The sequence below is a fragment of the Bos taurus genome, chromosome 16 (genome assembly GCF_002263795.3).
Source record: "Bos taurus isolate L1 Dominette 01449 registration number 42190680 breed Hereford chromosome 16, ARS-UCD2.0, whole genome shotgun sequence".
Taxonomy (NCBI): domain Eukaryota; kingdom Metazoa; phylum Chordata; class Mammalia; order Artiodactyla; family Bovidae; genus Bos; species Bos taurus.
In genome coordinates, this window is record NC_037343.1 from 8,418,965 (window position 1) to 8,437,509 (window position 18,545).

The following is an 18,545-nucleotide window of genomic DNA, read 5'->3' on the forward strand; positions in this document are numbered from 1 at the left end:
TGTTCATCCATCCTCTTTGGTAGAGGAAGGAAAGCAAAGGAGAGAAGGAAGGAAATTAAAACAGAGTTTTGGCTTTTTAGCAAAGAAGAACTTAATCAAAAGGAAATATTCAATCTAAAAAGGAAAATTCTAAAATGTGTGTACTGTTCAATGAAAGAGACCCATAACTCCTCCTGCTTAGTTTGAGCTCCTGCTAAATTGCCACTTCTCTTGATTTTTCCCAGATCACTCTTCCTTCAGGATCTACAGTTGCTGCTACTCCACTTATCATGTTTTCTATGAGACTTTGTACTTGATTAAAAGTAAACTTTGTTAGAGGACTGAATTCAATCTTGGGAAAAGTATGCTATTCTATTAATTCACTAATCAATTGTCTTAAAGAAAATCAAATATACAAGATCTGTTAATACTGAATTCCTACCATTTAAACAGCCACTATGAAGAATATCATAATTTTCTATCAACATTTGTTCTCTATACAGTGTGTGCATGTCCACTAAGTTAGCTGTTGTCCATCCTCACAGACCCCATATGTTTAGTGGGATAGTTAATTATAGAAAGCACAGTTCCTCTGCCAGGTCTTCCTGGAGAGCTAGAGGAACACAGAATAGCTGTCAGGACACTGGTGGGCTGCTCACCAATCACTCAACAATTTTTTTTTTTTTTTTGATGGTGATGTGGGGTACAGTGTATGTATGAGGGAGGTTAGTAAATATGGACTAAGCTGCTGTTGAATAATCCTCTTTGCTGGAGGACAGCAAAGGAGAAGAGTGGAAAGAAATTAAACAGATTCCACACTTGAACTTGTGATAACCTAATCAATGGGGAAAAACATTAAAATGCATACCAGCTTCAATGACAGAGACTCATAATACTCGTGCCTGTTTCAAGCATATGCTAAATCACCTGTCTTCTGGATTTTTCTTTTTTTAGATCATTGCATCCCTTAGATACACAGATGCAGCTATTGAACTGACCAAGTCTTCTATGACATTTTGTTCTTGAATAAAAGCAAGATCTGTTAGAGGACTGAATTCAATCCTACCTTGCCAAATAGCTATTATCAAACATGTGATATTCTTTCCTAGTCTTCATTTTCCAAACAATGTCTGCATGTCCACTAAGTCATTGGCTGTCCACACTCACAGAAATAAAACATTTAGTGGGAGAATTCTTTATGGAGAGGAAGTATGGGGTGAACGCTGACTATCTCTGACACAGCTGTGCAGGAGATTCACAACAAGAGTCATGGTCAATAGTCTAACTATCAAGTTCCACTGTGAGATCTATTTGAAATCTTCCCTTGAGTGTGTTCTACAAGTTTAATTACTGTAAGGCTTATGGTAATGTAACCCAGTGCAATGAAATATTTCCCTGATCATAATCTGTTATTGTCCTTGTTTAAGCAACGACTGTAGCACCAACAGATATGACCTACATTGTCCACACAGGGCTACAGAACTCTTAGAATCTGTGAGTTGGCCAAGAGGATGTGACCCCATGATGCCTTTCACTCTAATTACTGTGCCACATTTGGCTGTTAATCCACATTTGTTTGCCCTGAGTTCCATGACCACTGAGCCAAGCTTATAATGATGGGCATGGTCTGAAACTCTGGAGCTGTTAGTACCTCCAGGCATGGACATGGATGCAGGGACCCCCTTGCTCCATGACTAGGATCCCATGGATGTGATAAGTGCAGGTCAGGGGTCCAGAGCAGACACAGTGGGACCACCCCCAGGTTCTCAGTTTGGCTTGTCCACTTAGGAGGTCAAGAGCTTGGGCCATTTTTCTCAGCACCATTTCCATTTGAGGAAAATGAATATTAACCAAACTTGAGGAATAGCTGAGTTGAGGAAAGAATCAGGTAATGTATAGCCAGCTGCTGTGGTGATTAGAAGTGTTTAGGAAGTTCACAGTTGACTTGTGCTGTGTAATAGGGAAACATCTCCTGAGGAAACACACACACACAGAGTTTCAAAATCACACCACATGGGCTCACACATGGGCCCTCAACCCTGAATCACACAAACCCACAACATCTAAATGATATAGTTGTTTACAGAGACCATAGAATACAGACATTTTTCTTTCCTGGGAGATCAATCTCTTCTCTGCACCCCCAGCCCACATCTTCTGTAGGAATCCAGCATCAGTCAGCAAGAAAACCCCACTTTCATCAGCTAGATTGTTCCTCAGCAGAGGGATGATCCCTGAATATTTCCCGTGTTCATAGTCTGCTCCACATGCCTGTGATTAGAGAAAAGCAAACAGTGTGAGGATATCAGGATCTTGTGTTCTCTGGAGTAAGTTTTCTGTCTCTGGTTTTGGACCTCAGAAAACCAAAACTCTTTAAGTCAATACCTCCCCCAAAACAAACAAACAAACAAATGAACAACAGCAACAACAAAAAACAGAGAGGACCTATGTTGAAAAACCTGGACTCTTTCACCTAAGATCTCTCAGTTTCAATTTGACCAAAAATTACAAAATTATTTTTCAAGTAGGAAAAGTTTCTACTGAGGAAAATACCTACAGTAGTAACTGATGCTCTTTTAATGTCTTTTTGAATCAGTTCTGTGCTGATAACAGATTTATCCTCAATATATCACCAGCCAAGGAATTGCACATATCAGTGATAATGTACATTGACAGATTCCTATAGCTATATTCAATTGAATAAAAAATATGAAGTGAAGCAACAGTCTTATCCCGGATAAAGACAGGTGAGCTTACCTTCAGGGCACTTAGACATTATTTGTCAGCCCAGTCCGCCTGCCATTTCACCACCAGCTCCTCCTGGGGAGCTAGAGGGACACAGAATAGCCATCAGGACACAGGTGAGGCTGCTCATCAATCACTCAGTGATTTTTTTTTTTTTTTTTGATGGGGATACGGGGTGGAATTTATGCATGAGGGAAGTTAGTAACTATGGCCTGAGCTGCTGTTGAATCATCCTCTCTGCCGAATGAAGGAGGGAAAGGAGAGGAGCAGGAAAAAAAAAAAAAGATAGTTTCTGTATTTAACTAATGATAACCTAACCATTGGGGAAAAAAGAAACACTAAAATGCATGCCGCCTTTCAATGACAGAGACCCATAACCTTCCTGTCTATTTCAAGCATCTGCTACATCTTCCCCTGTCTTCTGGATTTCTTCCTAGATCACTGCCTCCCTAGGATCCACAGTTGTAGCTATTGAATTCATAGAAGAACAAGTCTATGAAAATTTGTTCTTGAAAAAGCAAGTACTCTTAAATTAGAGGACTGAATTCAATCTTACCTTTCCAAATACCTATTACCAATCACGTGATAGTTTTTCCAGTCTTCATTTTCCAAACAATGTTTGCCTGTCCACTGAGTCAGTGGCTGTCCACACTCACAGAAGTCATACATTTAGTGGGAGAGTTCATTATGGAGAGGAAGCATAGGGTGAACGCTGACTGTCTCTGACCCAGCTGATCAGGAGATTTACAACAAGAGTCATGGACAGTAGGCTAACTATCAAGCTCCACTGTGAGATCTATTTGACACCTTCCCTTGATTGTATGCTACCAGGTTTAATCAATGTAGGACTTATGGTAATATCACCCAATACAATGAAATAACTCTCTGATGAAAATCTTCTTTTTTTCCTTGTTTAAACAGTGACACTACTACCAAGAAATATGACCTATACTGTCTACACAAGGCCACAGAACTCTCAGAATCCGAACTGACCAGGACAAAAGTCTTGAAGTGTGTTTCACACTAATGACTTTCCCAAGTTAGCTGTTAATCCACCTATTCTTGCCTTCTGTTGCATGACCACTGAGCCCACCTTATAATGATGGACATTGTCTGGACCTCTGGAGCTCCAGTACCTCCAGGCATAAACATAGATGCAGAGACCCACTTGATCCATGACTAGGATTTCAAGGCTGAGTGATGAGTGCAGGTCTGGGGTCCAGAGCAGACACACTGGGACCACCTCCAGGTTCTCAGTTTGGCTTTTCCACTTAGGAGGTCAGGAGATTGTGCCATTGTTTACCAAACTTGAGGAATGGTTGAGTTGAGGAAAGAATCAGGTAATGTATAGCCAGTGTGCAGTGGTGATGAGAAGTGTTTAGAAAGTTCACAGCTGACTTGTGCTGTGTAAGAGGGAAACATCTGAGGAAACACACATACACACAGAGCTTCAGAATCACACCACATGAGCTCACACAAGAGCCCCCAACCCTGAATCACACAAACCCACAGCACCTAAATGATATAGTTATTTCCAGGGACCATAGAACTCAGACATTGTTCTTTCCTGGGAGATCAGTCTCTTCCCTGCACCCCCAGCCCTCATTCCCTGTAGGAATCCAGCATCAGGGCACCTCTCCAACCAGAGCCAGCAAGAGAACCCCACCTTCATCAGCAGAGGGATGATCCCTGAATATTTACCGTATCCACAGGCAGCTGCAGATGCCTGTGACTTGAGAGAAGATAACAGTGTGAAGGTTGTCAACATCTTGTGTTCTCTGCAGTAAGTTTTCTTTTATCTAATTTTTGTGCTGAGATAACTAAAACTCTAAGTCAGTGGCCTCAAAATAAAACAGAGATGCCCCTGTTGAAAAGACTGGTCTGTTTCATGTAAGATCTCTCAGTTTCAATTTGACCAACAATTACAAAATTGTTTTTCAGTAAGGAAAAATTTCTGCTGAGCAGAGACCTACAATAGTAACTGATGCTGTCTTTTTTTAAATGTTCTTTTGAATCAGGTCTGTGTTGATAATGGATTTATCCTCAGTGTTTCATCAACCAAAGAATTATATACATCAGTGACAATGTACATTGTCAGACTACTATAACTGTAATAAACGGAATAAAAAGTAAAGAAGTGAAGCAACAGCCGCATCTATTTTAAGAAAGGTGAATTTACCTTCAGAGTATTCAGAGGCTCTTCTTCAATCCAGTTCTGGAACAGTTCTACCACTGGGTCCTTCTGCAGAGCTAGAGGAACACAGAGTATCTGTTAGATCACAGGTGAGACTGCTCATCCATCACTCAGTTTTTCTTTTTCTTTTTTTTTTTTGATAGGGACAGGTGGTGGAGTTTATGCATAAGATCTTAATAACTGTGGACTGAGCTGCTATTGAATCATCCTCATTGCTGGATGAAGGAGAGCAAAGCAAAGAAGCAGTAAATAATGGAATAGAACTTCTGTATTTTAACTAGTGATAACCTAACAGCTCAGAAAAAAAGAAACACTGAAATGCATACTAGTTTTCAGTGACAGAGATTCATGAACCTCCTGCCTATTCAGAACTTCTGCTAAATCGTCCTTGTCTTCTGGATTTCTTCCTAGATCACTGCCTCCCCAGGATTCAAGTTATAGCTATTGTACTTACCAAGTTTTCTATGAGACTTTGTTCTTGATTAAAAGCAAGCTCTGTTAGAGAACTGAATTCAATTCTACCTTGCCAAATAGCTTTTATCAACCCCCAGTCTTTTTCCCAGTCTTCATTTTCCGAAAAAATATGTGCATGTCCACAGAGTTAGTGGCTGTCCATACTCACAGAAGTCATACATTTAGTGGGACAGTTTATTGTGAAGAGGAAGCATGAGGGAACTTCTCAGAGATTTACAGCCAGTGTCATGGTCACTAGGCTAACTACCAAGTTCCACTGTGAATCTATTTGATACCTTCCCTTGAGTGTGTGCTACCAAGTTTAATCAATGTAAGTCTTATGGTAACATCTCCCAGTACAGTGAAATATCTCCCTAATGATAATCTGTTCTTGTCCTTGTTTAAGCAGTGAGGGACCAACAGATATGACCTATATTGTCTACACAAGGCCACACTACTTTCCGAATCTGTGAGTTGATCAGGCAGATGCATGTTGCAGGGTGCCTTTCACAATAATGTCTGTGTCAAAGTTGGCATTAAACCACTTATGGTTTTCTTGAGTTCCATGACCACTGAGCCCATCTTCTAATTATGGGCATGGTCTGAACTTCTGGAACTCCTATTACCTCCAGGCATGGACATAGATGCAGGGACCGCATTGCTCCATGAGTGAGGATTGTGTGGCTGAGTGATCAGTGCAGGTCAGGAGTTCAGAGCTGTCACACTGGGACTACCCTGAGGTTCTCAGTTTGGATGTTCAATATTGGAGGTCAAACCTTGGACCTTTTTCCTCAGTGCCATCTCCATTTGAGGAAAATAAATATTAACCAAACTTGAGGAATGACCAAGTTGAGGAAAGAATTGGGTAATGTATAGTCAATGTGCAGTGGTGATAAGAAGTGTTTAGAAAGTTCACAGTTGACCTGTAATGTGTAAGAGGGAAACATCTTGTGAGGAAACACACACATACACAGAGCTTCAAAATCACAAAACATGGGCCCACATATGGGCCCCAAAACCTGATCCACACAAACCCTCAGCATCTAAATGATGTTGTTTTCAGAGACTGTGAAACACAGACATGGTTCTTTCCTGGGAGATCAGTCTCTTCTCTGCACCCTCAATCCCTCACCCACCATGTCCATCAGCAGATGAATGGATAAAAAAGCTGTAGTACATATACACAATGGAGTCTTATTCAGCCATTAAAAAGAATACATTTGAATCAGTTCTAATGAGGTGGATGAAACTAGAGCCTATTATACAGAGTGAAGTAAGCCAGAAAGAAAAACACCAATACAGTATACTAACGCATATATATGGAATTTAGAAAGATGATAGAACTGTCTTTTGAACTCTGTGGGAGAGGTGGGGGGGATGATTTGGGAGAATGGCATTAAAACATGTATAATATCATGTAAGAAATGAATCACCAGTCCAGATTCGATGCAGGATACAGGAAGCTTGGGGCTGGTGCACTGAGATGACCCAGAGGGATGGTATGGGGAGGCAGGTGGGAGGGGGGTTCAGGATGGGGAACACGTGTACACCCGTGGTGGATGCATGTTGATGTATGGCAAAACCAATACAATATTGTAAAGTAAAATAATAATAATAATAATAAAGAATCCAACATGACGCCCCTCTCCAAACAGAGCTGGCAAGAAAACCCCACCTTCATGATCTAGATTGTTCCTCAGCAGAGGGATGATTCCTGAATATTTACCGTGTTCATAAACTGCTCCGTATGCCTGTGATTAGAGAGAAGAAAACAATCGGAGTACATCAACATCCTGTGTTCTCTAAACTAGGTCTTCTGTTATCTGATTTTTGTCCTCAGATAACTAAAACGATTTAGTAAATGGCCCCATAAGAAAACAGAGAGGTCCTCTGTTGAAAAGGTTAGACTGCTTCATGTAAGAGCTTTCAGTTTCAATTTGACCAACAATTACAAAATTATTTTTCAAGAAGGAAAAATTTCTGCTGAACAAAATACCTGATGATGTCTGATGCAATAACTGATGCGGTCTTTTTTTAATGTCCTTTTGAGTAAGATCTGTGTTGATAATAGATCCATCCTCAATATTTCACCATCCAAAGAATTGGATACATCAGTGATAATGTACATTGTCAGATTACTGTAACAATATCCAGTTGAATAAACAATAAAGAAGTGAAGCAACAGTCATGTCCCAGATAAAGGCAGGTGAGCTTACCTTCAGGGTATTCAGAGATGGTTCCTCAGCCCAGGCTTGGCGCAGTTCCTCAATGGTCCTCCTGGGTATCTGGAGGGTCACAGAGTAGTTATCAGGACACTGGTGAGCCTGTTCACCAATAACTCAGCATTTTTGTTTAAATGGGGACATGTGGTGCAGTGTATGCATAAGGGAGGCTAGTAACTATGGACTGAGCTGCTGCTAAATAATCCTCTTTCCTGGATGAAGGAGAATAAAAGAGAGGAGCAGGAAAAAAAAATGAAACAGAACTTCTGCATTTAACTAGTGATGACCTAACCAATGGGGATAAAAGAAACACTAAAACGCATGCCAGTTTTCAATGTCAGAGACCCAGGACCCTCCTACCTGGTTAGAGCTTCTGCTAAATTGCTCCTCTTCTGCATTTCTTCCTAGATCACTGCCTCCCCAGGATCCCCAGTTACACTACTGTACTTACCAAGTTTTCTATGAGACTTTGTTCTTCATTAAAAGCAAACTCTGTTAGAGGACTGATTGTAATCCTAACTTTCCAATAGCTATAATCAATCATGCGATACTTTTCTTTAATCTTCATTTTCAAAACAATTTTTGTATGTCCACTGAATTAGTGGCTGTCCACACTCACAGAAAGAATTCTTACACTTTTGGTACAGTTCATTATGGAGAAAAACCATGAGGTGAGTACTGACTGTCTCTGACCCAGCTGTGCAGGAGATTTACAACAAGAGTCATGGTCACTAGGCTAACTATCAAGTTCTACTGTGAGATCTATTTGACACCTCCCCTTGAGTGTGTGCTACAGGGTTTAATCAATGTAAGGCTTATGGTAATGTTACCCAATACAATGAAATATCTCCCTGATTATAATCTGCTTTTGTCCTTGTTTAAACAATGACAGTAGCACCAACAGATATGACCTACATTGTCTACACAAAGTCACACAACCCTCAGAATCTGTGAGTTGACCAGGAGGATGAAGTCCCTAGGTGACTTTCACATTAATGACTGCCAAAGTTGGCATTAATCCAGCTTTGCTTGCCCTGGTTCCATGACACTGAGCACATCTTATAATGATGAGCATGGTCTGGATCTATGGAGTTGCTAGTACCTCTAGGCATAAGCACAGATGCAGGGACCCCCTTGCTCCATGACTAGGATTTCAAGGTTGAGTGATCAGTGCAGGTCAGGGGTCTAGAGCAATCACACTGGGACCACCCTGAGGTTCTCAGTTTGGCTTTCCACTTAGGAAGTCAGCTTGGACCATTTTTCTCAGCACCATCTTCATCTGAGAAAAATGAATATTAACCAAACTTGAGGAATGACTGCATTAAGGAAATAATCAGGTAATGTATAGCCAGTGTTCAGTGTAGTGAGAAGTGTTTAGAAAGTTCACAGTTGACTTGTGCTGTGTAAGAAGGAAACATCTCCTGAGGAAACACACACACACACACACACACACACACACACACAGAGCTTCAGAATCACAGCACATGGGCCCACATATGGGCCCCCAACTCTGATTCACACAAATCCACAGCATCTAAATGATGTAGTTGTTTTCAGAGACCATAGAACACAGGCATCCTGGGAGATCAGTCTCTTTTCTGCACCCCCAGCCTTCACCCCCTGTAGGAATCCAGCATCACGGGGCTTCTCAAACCAGAGCCAGAAAGAGAGTCCCACCTTCATCAGTCACATTGTTCCTCAATAGAAGGATGATCCCTGAATACTTACCATGTTTGTTGACTGCCTCACATGCCTGTGATTAGAGAGAAGAAAAGAGTGTGAGGGTGTCAACATCTTGAGTACAGTACATTCAGGTCTTTTGTTCTCTTTTTGTTCTAACGAAATGGGAAAGTGTTGTTGAGTCCATAGCCCCAAAAGAAAACATAGAGGACTTCTGTAAGAAAGGTTGAAGCTTTTCCTGGAAGATCTCTCAAGCCCATTTTGACTAGCAGTTTAAAATTTTTTATTTCAATAAAGAATATTTTCTGCTAGAAAACTGCCCCTGACTACAGTTTTTAATATATGTTGTCATTTTTTAAAAATGCCTTTTTGCATTATCTGCTGAGAAAGACTCAACATTCATCCATCGAATTAAAAACTGTACATATCAGCTGTCTTGAATATTTTAAACCTTTATTTGAATTCATCTAAAAAATAAAGTCAAGAAGCAACACTTTTATCTCAGATAAATAAGGGATACTTACCACGGAGTTGGGCAAAGCCTCTTCCTCCGATGATGAAATGGATAGCTCCTCCACCAGGTCCTCAGGGAGCTCTAGGAGGACATAGAGGCATTGTCAGGACATCTGTGATGCTGATCGGGAAGATCTTGTTAATGTGGATACACAGGGGAAGTGTGCAGACGTGGGTGGTTAGTAAGTGTGGGCTGAGATGTGTTGGACAACGTTCCTCATGGATGGAGGAAGTCTAAGGTGATGAACGTTTCAGAAATGAGTCAGAGAGTCTTTAACTTTCTCACTAAGGGGAACCTGCTGAGGAAACTGCCCCTGACAACAGTTTTTAATTTATGTTGTCATTTTTTAAAAATGCCCCTTTGAATTATTTATCTGCTGGGAAAGACTCAACATTCATTCATCAAATTAAAAACTGTATATATCAGGTTTCTTGGATACTTTGAACATTTATTTGAATTCAGCTAAAAAATGAAGTCATGAAGCGACAGTTTTCAACTTGAAATTGTCAATCTGACAAAGGGAAACACTAAAAATCACACTATGCTTCAGTAGTCATGTACAGATGAGAGACTTGGAACATAAAGAAGGCTGAGTGCCAAAGAATTGATACTTTAGAACAGTGGTGCTGAAGAGACTCTTGAGAGTTCCTTGGACAGCAAAGAGATCAAACCAGTCAATTCTAAATGAAATAAACACTGAATATTCATTGGAAGGACTGATGCTAAACCGTCAATACTTTGGCCACCTGATGTGAAGGGCAGGCTCACTTGAAAAGCCCCTGATGCTGGGAAAGATTGAGGGCAGGAGGAAAAGTTTTGGGGGCACAGAGGATGAGACGTCTGGATAGCATCATCGTCTCAGTGGCCATGAATTTGAGCAAACTCTGGGAGATAGTGAAGGACAGGGAAGCCTGGTGTGCTGCTGTCCATAGGCTCACAAACAGTCAGACACAACTTAGCAGCTGAGCATTATGATCAAAGATACATTGTATTTATTCTTTTCATAATTTTTAAGAATTAAAAAGTTCCGTATAATTTTCTGTATTCACAGTGCTGTGTATCTATCAACACCATCTACATCTAAATCTTTTTCATCAGATCCAATATAACCTCTGTATCCATTAAGTCATTATCCACCTTCCCTCTTGCTTCCTGGCTTTGATGATTTCTATTTCCAGTTTCTGTAAGTTAGGCTATTCTATGTATCTTAAGCCAGTAGAATCATACAATATTTGTCTTTTGTGCCTGCCTTATTTCACTAACTATAATTTTTTTTTTTGGTCCATCCACTTTGTAGCATATTTCAATCCTTAATTCATTGTTATGGCTGAATAGTCTTCCATTCTGAGTACATATCATATTTTATTTATCTGTTCATCACATGATGGCCTTCAGGTTGTTTCTATCATTTGAGTGCTAATAGCGTATGTCAACATTCTAGAAATCAGCAAACTAAAATGGACAGGAATGGGTGAATTTAACTCAGATGACTACTACCGTGGGCAGGAATCCCTTTGAAGAAATGGAGTAGCCATCATGCTCAACAAAAGAGTCCAAAATGCAGCACTTGGATGCAATCTCAAAAATGACAGAATGATCTCTGTTCATTTCCAAGGCAAATCATTCATTATCACAGTAATCCAAGTCTATGCCCCAACCAGTAACACTGAAGAAGCTGAAGTTGAACGGTTCTATGAGGACCTACAAGGCCTTTTAGAGACAACACCCAAAAAAGATGTGCTTTTCATTATAGGGGACTGGAATGCAAAAGTAGAAAGTCAAGAAACACCTAGGGCAACAGGCAAATTTGGCCTTGTAATATGGAATGAAGCAGGGCGAAGACTAATAGGGTTTTGCCAAGAAAATACACTGGCCATAGCAAACACTCTCTTCCAACCACACAAGAGAAGACTCTACACATGGACATCTGCAGATGGTCAACACTGAAATCAGATTGATTATATTCTTTGCAGCCAGAGATGGAGAAGCTCTATACTGTCAGCAAAAACAAGACTGAGAGCTGACTGTGGTTCAGATCATAAACTCCTTATTGCCAAATTCAGATGTAAATTGACGAAAGTAGGGAAAATCACTAGACCATTCAGGTATGACCTAAATCAAATCCCTTATGATTATACAGTGGAAGTGAGAAATAGATTTAAGGGACTAGATGCTATAGACAGAGTGCCTGATGAACTATGGACAGAGGTTCACGACATTGTATAGGAGACGGTGATCAAGGCCATTCCCATAGAAAAGAAATGCAAAAAAGCAAAATGGCTGTCTGGGGAGGCCTTACAAATAGCTGTGAAAAGAAGAGAAGTGAAAAGCAAAGGAGAAAAGGAACGATATAAGCATCTGAATGCAAAGTTCCAAAGAAGAGCAAGGAGAGATAAGAAAGCCTTCCTCAGCAATCAATGTAAAGAAATAGAGGAAAAAAACAGAATGGAAAAGACTAGAGATCTCTTCAACAAAATCATAGATACCAAGGGGATATTTCATGCAAAGATGGGCTCGATAAAGGACAGAAATGATATGGACCTAACAGAAGCAGAGATATTAAGAAGAGGTGGCAAGAATACACAGAAGAACTGTACAAAAAAGATCTTCACAACCCAGATAATCATGATGGTGTGATCACTCACCTAGGGCCAGACATCCTGGAATGTGAAGTCAAGTGGGCCTTAGAAAGCATCACTACGAACAAAGCTAGTGGAGGTGTTGGAATTCCAGGTGTGCTATTTCAAATCCTGAAAGATGATGCTGTTAAAGTGCTACACTCAATATGCCAGCAAATTTGGAAAACTCAGCAATGGCCATAGGACTGGAAAAGGTCAGTTTTCATTCCAATCCCAAAGAAAGGTAATGCCAAAGAATGCTCAAACTACTGCACAATTGCACTCATCTCACACGCTAGTAAAGTAATGCTCAAAATTCTCCAAGCCAGGGCTTCAGTAATATGTGAACTGTGAACTTCCTGATGTTCAAGCTGGTTTTAGAAAAGGCAGAGGAACCAGAGATTAAATTGCCAACATCTGCTGGATCATGGAAAATGCAAGAGAGTTCCATAAAAACATCTATCTCTGCTTTATTGACTATGACAAATCCTTTGACTGTGTGGATCACAATACACTGTAGAAAATTATGAAAGAGATAGGAATACCAGACCACTTGACCTCCCTCTTGAGAAACGTGTATGGTCAGGAAGTAACAGTTAGAACTGGACATGGAACAACAGACTGGTACCAGATAGGAAAAGGAGTAGGACAAGGCTGTATATTGTCACCCTGATTATTTAACTTATATGCAGAGTACATCATGAGAAATGCTGGGCTGGAAGAAGCACAAGCTGGAGTCAGGATTGCCAGGAGAAATATCAATAACCTCAGATATGCAGATGACACCAACTTTATGGCAGAAAGTGAAGAAGAACTAAAGAGACTCTTGATGAAAGTGAAAAAGGAGAGAGAAAAAGTTGGCTTAAAGCTCAACATTCAGACAACTAAGATCATGACATCGGATCCCATTACTTCATGGCAAATAGATGGGGAAACAGTGGAAACAGTAGCTGACTTTATGTTTCTGGGCTCAAAAATTACTGCAGTTGGTGATTGCAGCCATGAAATTAAAAGACGCTTACTCCTTGGAAGGAAAGTTATGACCAACCTAGACAGCATAGTAAAAAGCAGAGACATTACTTTGCCAACAAAGGTCCATCTAGTCAAGGCTATGGTTTTTCCATTGGTCATGTATGGATGTGGGAGTTGGACTATAAAGAAAGCTGACCACAGAAGAATTGATCCTTTTGAATTGTGGTGTTGGAGAAGACTCTTGACAGTCCCTTGGACTGCAAGAAGATCCAACAAGTCCATCCTAAAGGAGATCAGTCATGGGCGTTCATTGGAAGGACTGATGTTGAAGCTGAAACTCCAGTACTTTGGCCACCTCATGCGAAGAGCTGACTCATTTGAAAAGATGATGCTGGGAAAGATTGAAGGCAGGAAGAGAAGGGGATGACAGGATGAAATGGTTGGATGGCATCATTGACTCAATGGACATGGGTTTGGTGGACTCCTCCAGTTGGTGATGACAGGGAGGCCTGGCCTGCTGCAGTTCATGGTGTTACAAAGAGTCGGGCAGTACTGAGCGACTGAACTGAACTGACACAGTGTAATGAACATGGTACTGAGATGTTTATCTATTTCTCTTAATAGTTTCTATCTCAGACTAAACACACACATACACACCCATGTTCTTCAAAACAATAGGAAGCATAGCTCTCATTACACAGGAGATGCCATACTGGTTTCCAAAATGCTCAAAAAACATTAAAATTAGAGTGAAAAACTCTATTATGGTACAATACTTTTGCCAAACCTGCAATCCTGTCTTTTTTACATGGTCTCAACTCCTTCTATACCCAATTCTTCCTTCATATTTAGAGCTTTCGCTGTCTAGAGCCATTGTACCATTGAAATGAGGGCACATGAACCCATGGATCCAATGTAGTACATCCAATTTATAAACTCTGTCTTTAAATGTCCAAAATTTTTTAGAATGTATAATAACTCTTCCTAGGAGGGGGTTTCTATTCAATGCTGTGTGTTCCATTCAAGTCAAATTCTAGCTATGAGTCTGCAGCAGTTAGAGTTGGTGTTTTCTGAAGCAATCAGCATCCTTTTGCAAAGCTCTGCCTCAGGCCAAGGCATTATAGAGACTGAAGTAAGAGTCCTCTAGGGCTTCCCAGGTGGTTGAGTGGTAAAGAATCTGTCTGCAATGCAGGACACCCTTTTCAATGCCTGGGTTGGGAAGATCCCCTGGAGAATGAAATGACAACCCTCGCTAGTATTCTTGCCTGGGAAATACCATGGACAAAGAAATCTGGCAGCAGACTATAGTCCATGGGGTTGCAAATAAGTTCGACATGACTAGCAACTAAACTACAAACAGAAGAGTCTACTAATCTCCCCAAAGGAGGAAGAAGGAGTGGAAGAGAGGAAGGAGGTAATCAGGTTGATAGGAATCTATCAAAGTTACAACTCATTCTTAGGACCTTCTTTCCCAATCTAAGCTAGAAATTTCATTTATTTATTTTTTTAATTTATTTTAATTGGAGGCTAACAACATTTCAAATTATATTATAATTTTGCTACTTTAATGATTAATTTGGAGTACTTAAATTCAGATAGTTGCATTTTTCTGCATTTCCAAGAAATAACAGACTCTTAGAGTACCCACAGAAGAAGTGTGGTTCTTTGACCTGTACTGAACATCTCATTTTCTTCACTATGAGATCTTCAAGTTAGTAAAGAGTGGACATCTGATCTAGGAATTTTTACTGTCTACAGTTTCACTAGAATATGCTGCAATATGCTGTTCTTCAGAATCTGCAGCATGCATCCAGAAGAATATGGGTGATTTTTTTTTCTTTTTTTTTTTTTCGCCACTGAATTACATTGACTTCCATTCTCCCAGTTCCATGACAAATAAATCATTATCATCTTTTAATCTAACCAAATTAGACAACCAATTCCAGATTCCCAGCTTTAAGGGTCTCTTTCTTGGAATTACTTCTCTAGCATGTAGTTTCTATTTCGTCTTTATGTCCTTGATTAATTTATCAAGACCAAAGTATTATATAGTTGATCACATTAATTCTCATATAACTCAACATTCATGGAGTTGTATAATTTTTCTTCTCATTACTCCTTCCAATACAAATTTAAATGTAAACATTTATGTGGTAATTCTTCTGAAGAGGAAAGTGTATGAGAAATACACATACATATATATATATATGTTTGTATACAGACACACACACACATATATATATATATATATATATATGAATTATCCCCTCATATTTGAAGATGACATAGGTGATAAAATTTTAATATCAACATTCATTTTTGTGATTTTTTATTTTTTTAATTTTTTTTAAACTTTACATAATTGTATTAGTTTTGCCAAATATCAAAATGAATCCATCACAGGTATAAATTAACTTTTATTGAGATGTAGTTGCTTTACAATGTTGTGTCGGTTTATAATGTATAGCAAAATAAATCAGCGTACTAATAGGTATGTTTCCACCCTTTTGCACTTCCTTCCTATCCAGGTCACCACATAGCATTAAGTAGAGTTCCCTGTGCTGTACATTATGTTCTCATTAGTTATGTTTTTAAAATATATAAAATATTGCATTATACTACTATTGAGATGTCTTAATAGTAATTGTTGTTGCTGTTATTCAGTCACTCAATTGTGTCTGACTCTGCAACCCCGTGGACTTCAGCATGCCAGTTCAGTTCAGTTCAATCGCTCAGTCGTGTCCGACTCTTTGCAACCCCATGAATTGCAGCACGCCAGGCCTCCCTGTCCATCACTAACTCCCGGAGTTCACTCAGACTCACGTCCATCGAGTCAGTGATGCCATCCAGCCATCTCATCCTCTGCCGTCCCCTTCTTCTCCTGCCTCCAATTCCTCCCAGCATCAGAGTCTTTTCCAATGAGTCAACTCTTCACATGAGGTGACCAAAGTACTGGAGTTTCAGCTTTAGCATCATTCCTTCCAAACATCCCAGGGCTGATCTCCTTCAGAGTGGACTGGTTGGATCTCCTTGCTATCCAAGGGACTCTCAAGAGTCTTCTCCAAAACCACAGTTCAAAAGCATCAATTCTTCAGTGCTCAACTTTCTTCACAATCCAACTCTCACATCCATACATGACCACTGGAAAAACCATAGCCTTGACTAGATGTACCTTTGTTGGCAAAGTAACATCTCTGCTTTAATATGCTATCTAGGTTGGTCATAATTTTCAGGCTACACCAATTCTTGTCACAGTCTCGAATTCATGACACCCCTGGGGGTATCAGCCTGTTGTCTAAAATTGTGAATGGGGAAACAGCTGTAAGCAAGGCCCTAAATTGTATATATCTCTTCTAGTTTATGTAAAAATGAGTGCCCAATTTAAAAGACAGCTCCATTATTTCATGAAACTAATAAAGATCATTTTTAATTACTTCCACGTCCAGCTTCCCCAAAGGGCAATTCCATTCATGGGACTGAAATATGCTGAATTCATGGTGACTTAGAAGGAAAGGAAGAAGTGAGTTGAATGTCCACAGATGTGTGGTTAGTTTAAACCAATATTCATCTCTTCTAATAATGCCCTGTGAACACATAGACCAGGTGTCAAATATCGTGAAAGGAAAAGAAGGTGATGATTATCCCAGGGAACCAGAGAGAAATAAGAGGTCAATGGAAGCATTCCACACTATTCTGTTTAATGCATATTCAGTATTCACTGCAATGCTGATGCATATTTTTAAGTTACTTTTTTCTGACCTGTTTTTTTTTTTTTTTTTTTTCTGAACATTTTTGTACTTAAGCCTTTACATAAGAGCAAGTGTAGGGTATATATCTGGAAATGGAGTTTTGGGGTCATGTATAAGAGCATATGGAGAAGGCAATGGCACCCCACTCCAGTACTCTTGCTTGGAAAATCCCATGGTTGGAGGAGCCTGGTAGTCTGTAGTCCATGGGGTCGCTAAAATTCGGACATGACTGAGTGACTTCCCTTTCACTTTTCACTTTCATGCATTGGAGAAGGAAATGGCAACCCACTCCAGTGTTCTTGCCTGGAGAATCCCAGGGACAGAGGAGCCTGGTGGGCTGCCGTCTGTGGGGTCGCACAGAGTCGGACACGACTGAAGCGACTTAGCAGCAGCAACAGCATAAGGGCATATTCTGGAGAAGGAAATGAAAACCCACTCCAGTACTCTTGCCTGGAAAATCCCATGGACAGAAGAGCCTGGTGGGCTACAGTTCATGGGGTTGCAAAGAGTCGTACATGACTGAGCAACTTCACTTTTCACCTCACTATAAGGGCATCTTAAAGTTTCTCAGATATTAGCTAAATGTAATCTAAAGTACCATAAAAATATTTCTATTTATATGTCAGCAGTGTGTTAGAGTTCCCGTTACATCTTAACAGAATTTAATATTTTAAACTATTTTAAATCAATATTATAGGTGTATAATAGTATCATTATTGTTGTTCAGTTATTCAGACATGTTTGACTCTTTGCAACCCATGGACTGTAGCACGCCAGGCTTCCATGTCTTTCACCATTTCCTGGAGCTTGCTCAAACTCATGTCCATTGAGTCGCCGATGCCATCCAACCATATCATCCTCTGTTGTCCCCTTTCTCTCCCTGCCTTCAATCTTGCCCAGCATCAGGGCTTTTCCAATGAGTCAGCTCTTCACATCAGGTGGCCAAAGTATTTGAGCTTCAGCTTCTTCATCAGTCCTTCCAATGAATATTCAGGATTGATTTCCTTTAAGATTGACTGGTTTGATGTCATCGCAGTCTAAGGAACTCTCAAGAGCCTTTTCCAATATCATAGTTCAAAAGCATCAATCCTTCAGCACTCAGCCTTCTTTATGATCTAACTCTCACATTCATAATCTTTTAAATTGAATGTTCTTGATCATCAAAGCGATTGATTATTCTTTTATCTGTTTTATGACTATTTTGATTATTCTTCTGCAGATTAATTGTCAACACAAAGACTTTATCAATTGTGTTATTCAATTGTGTTGTTTTTTTCACTTTCTTGTGTGTACATATTTAATGTGTATCTTTGAAACTAATACTGGTGATTATGTACACTGCATATCCATCATAGTATTTAAGGTCAATTTTTAAAAGTAAATTCTTATATAATGTTATTTTCTTGAATGTAAAGTATA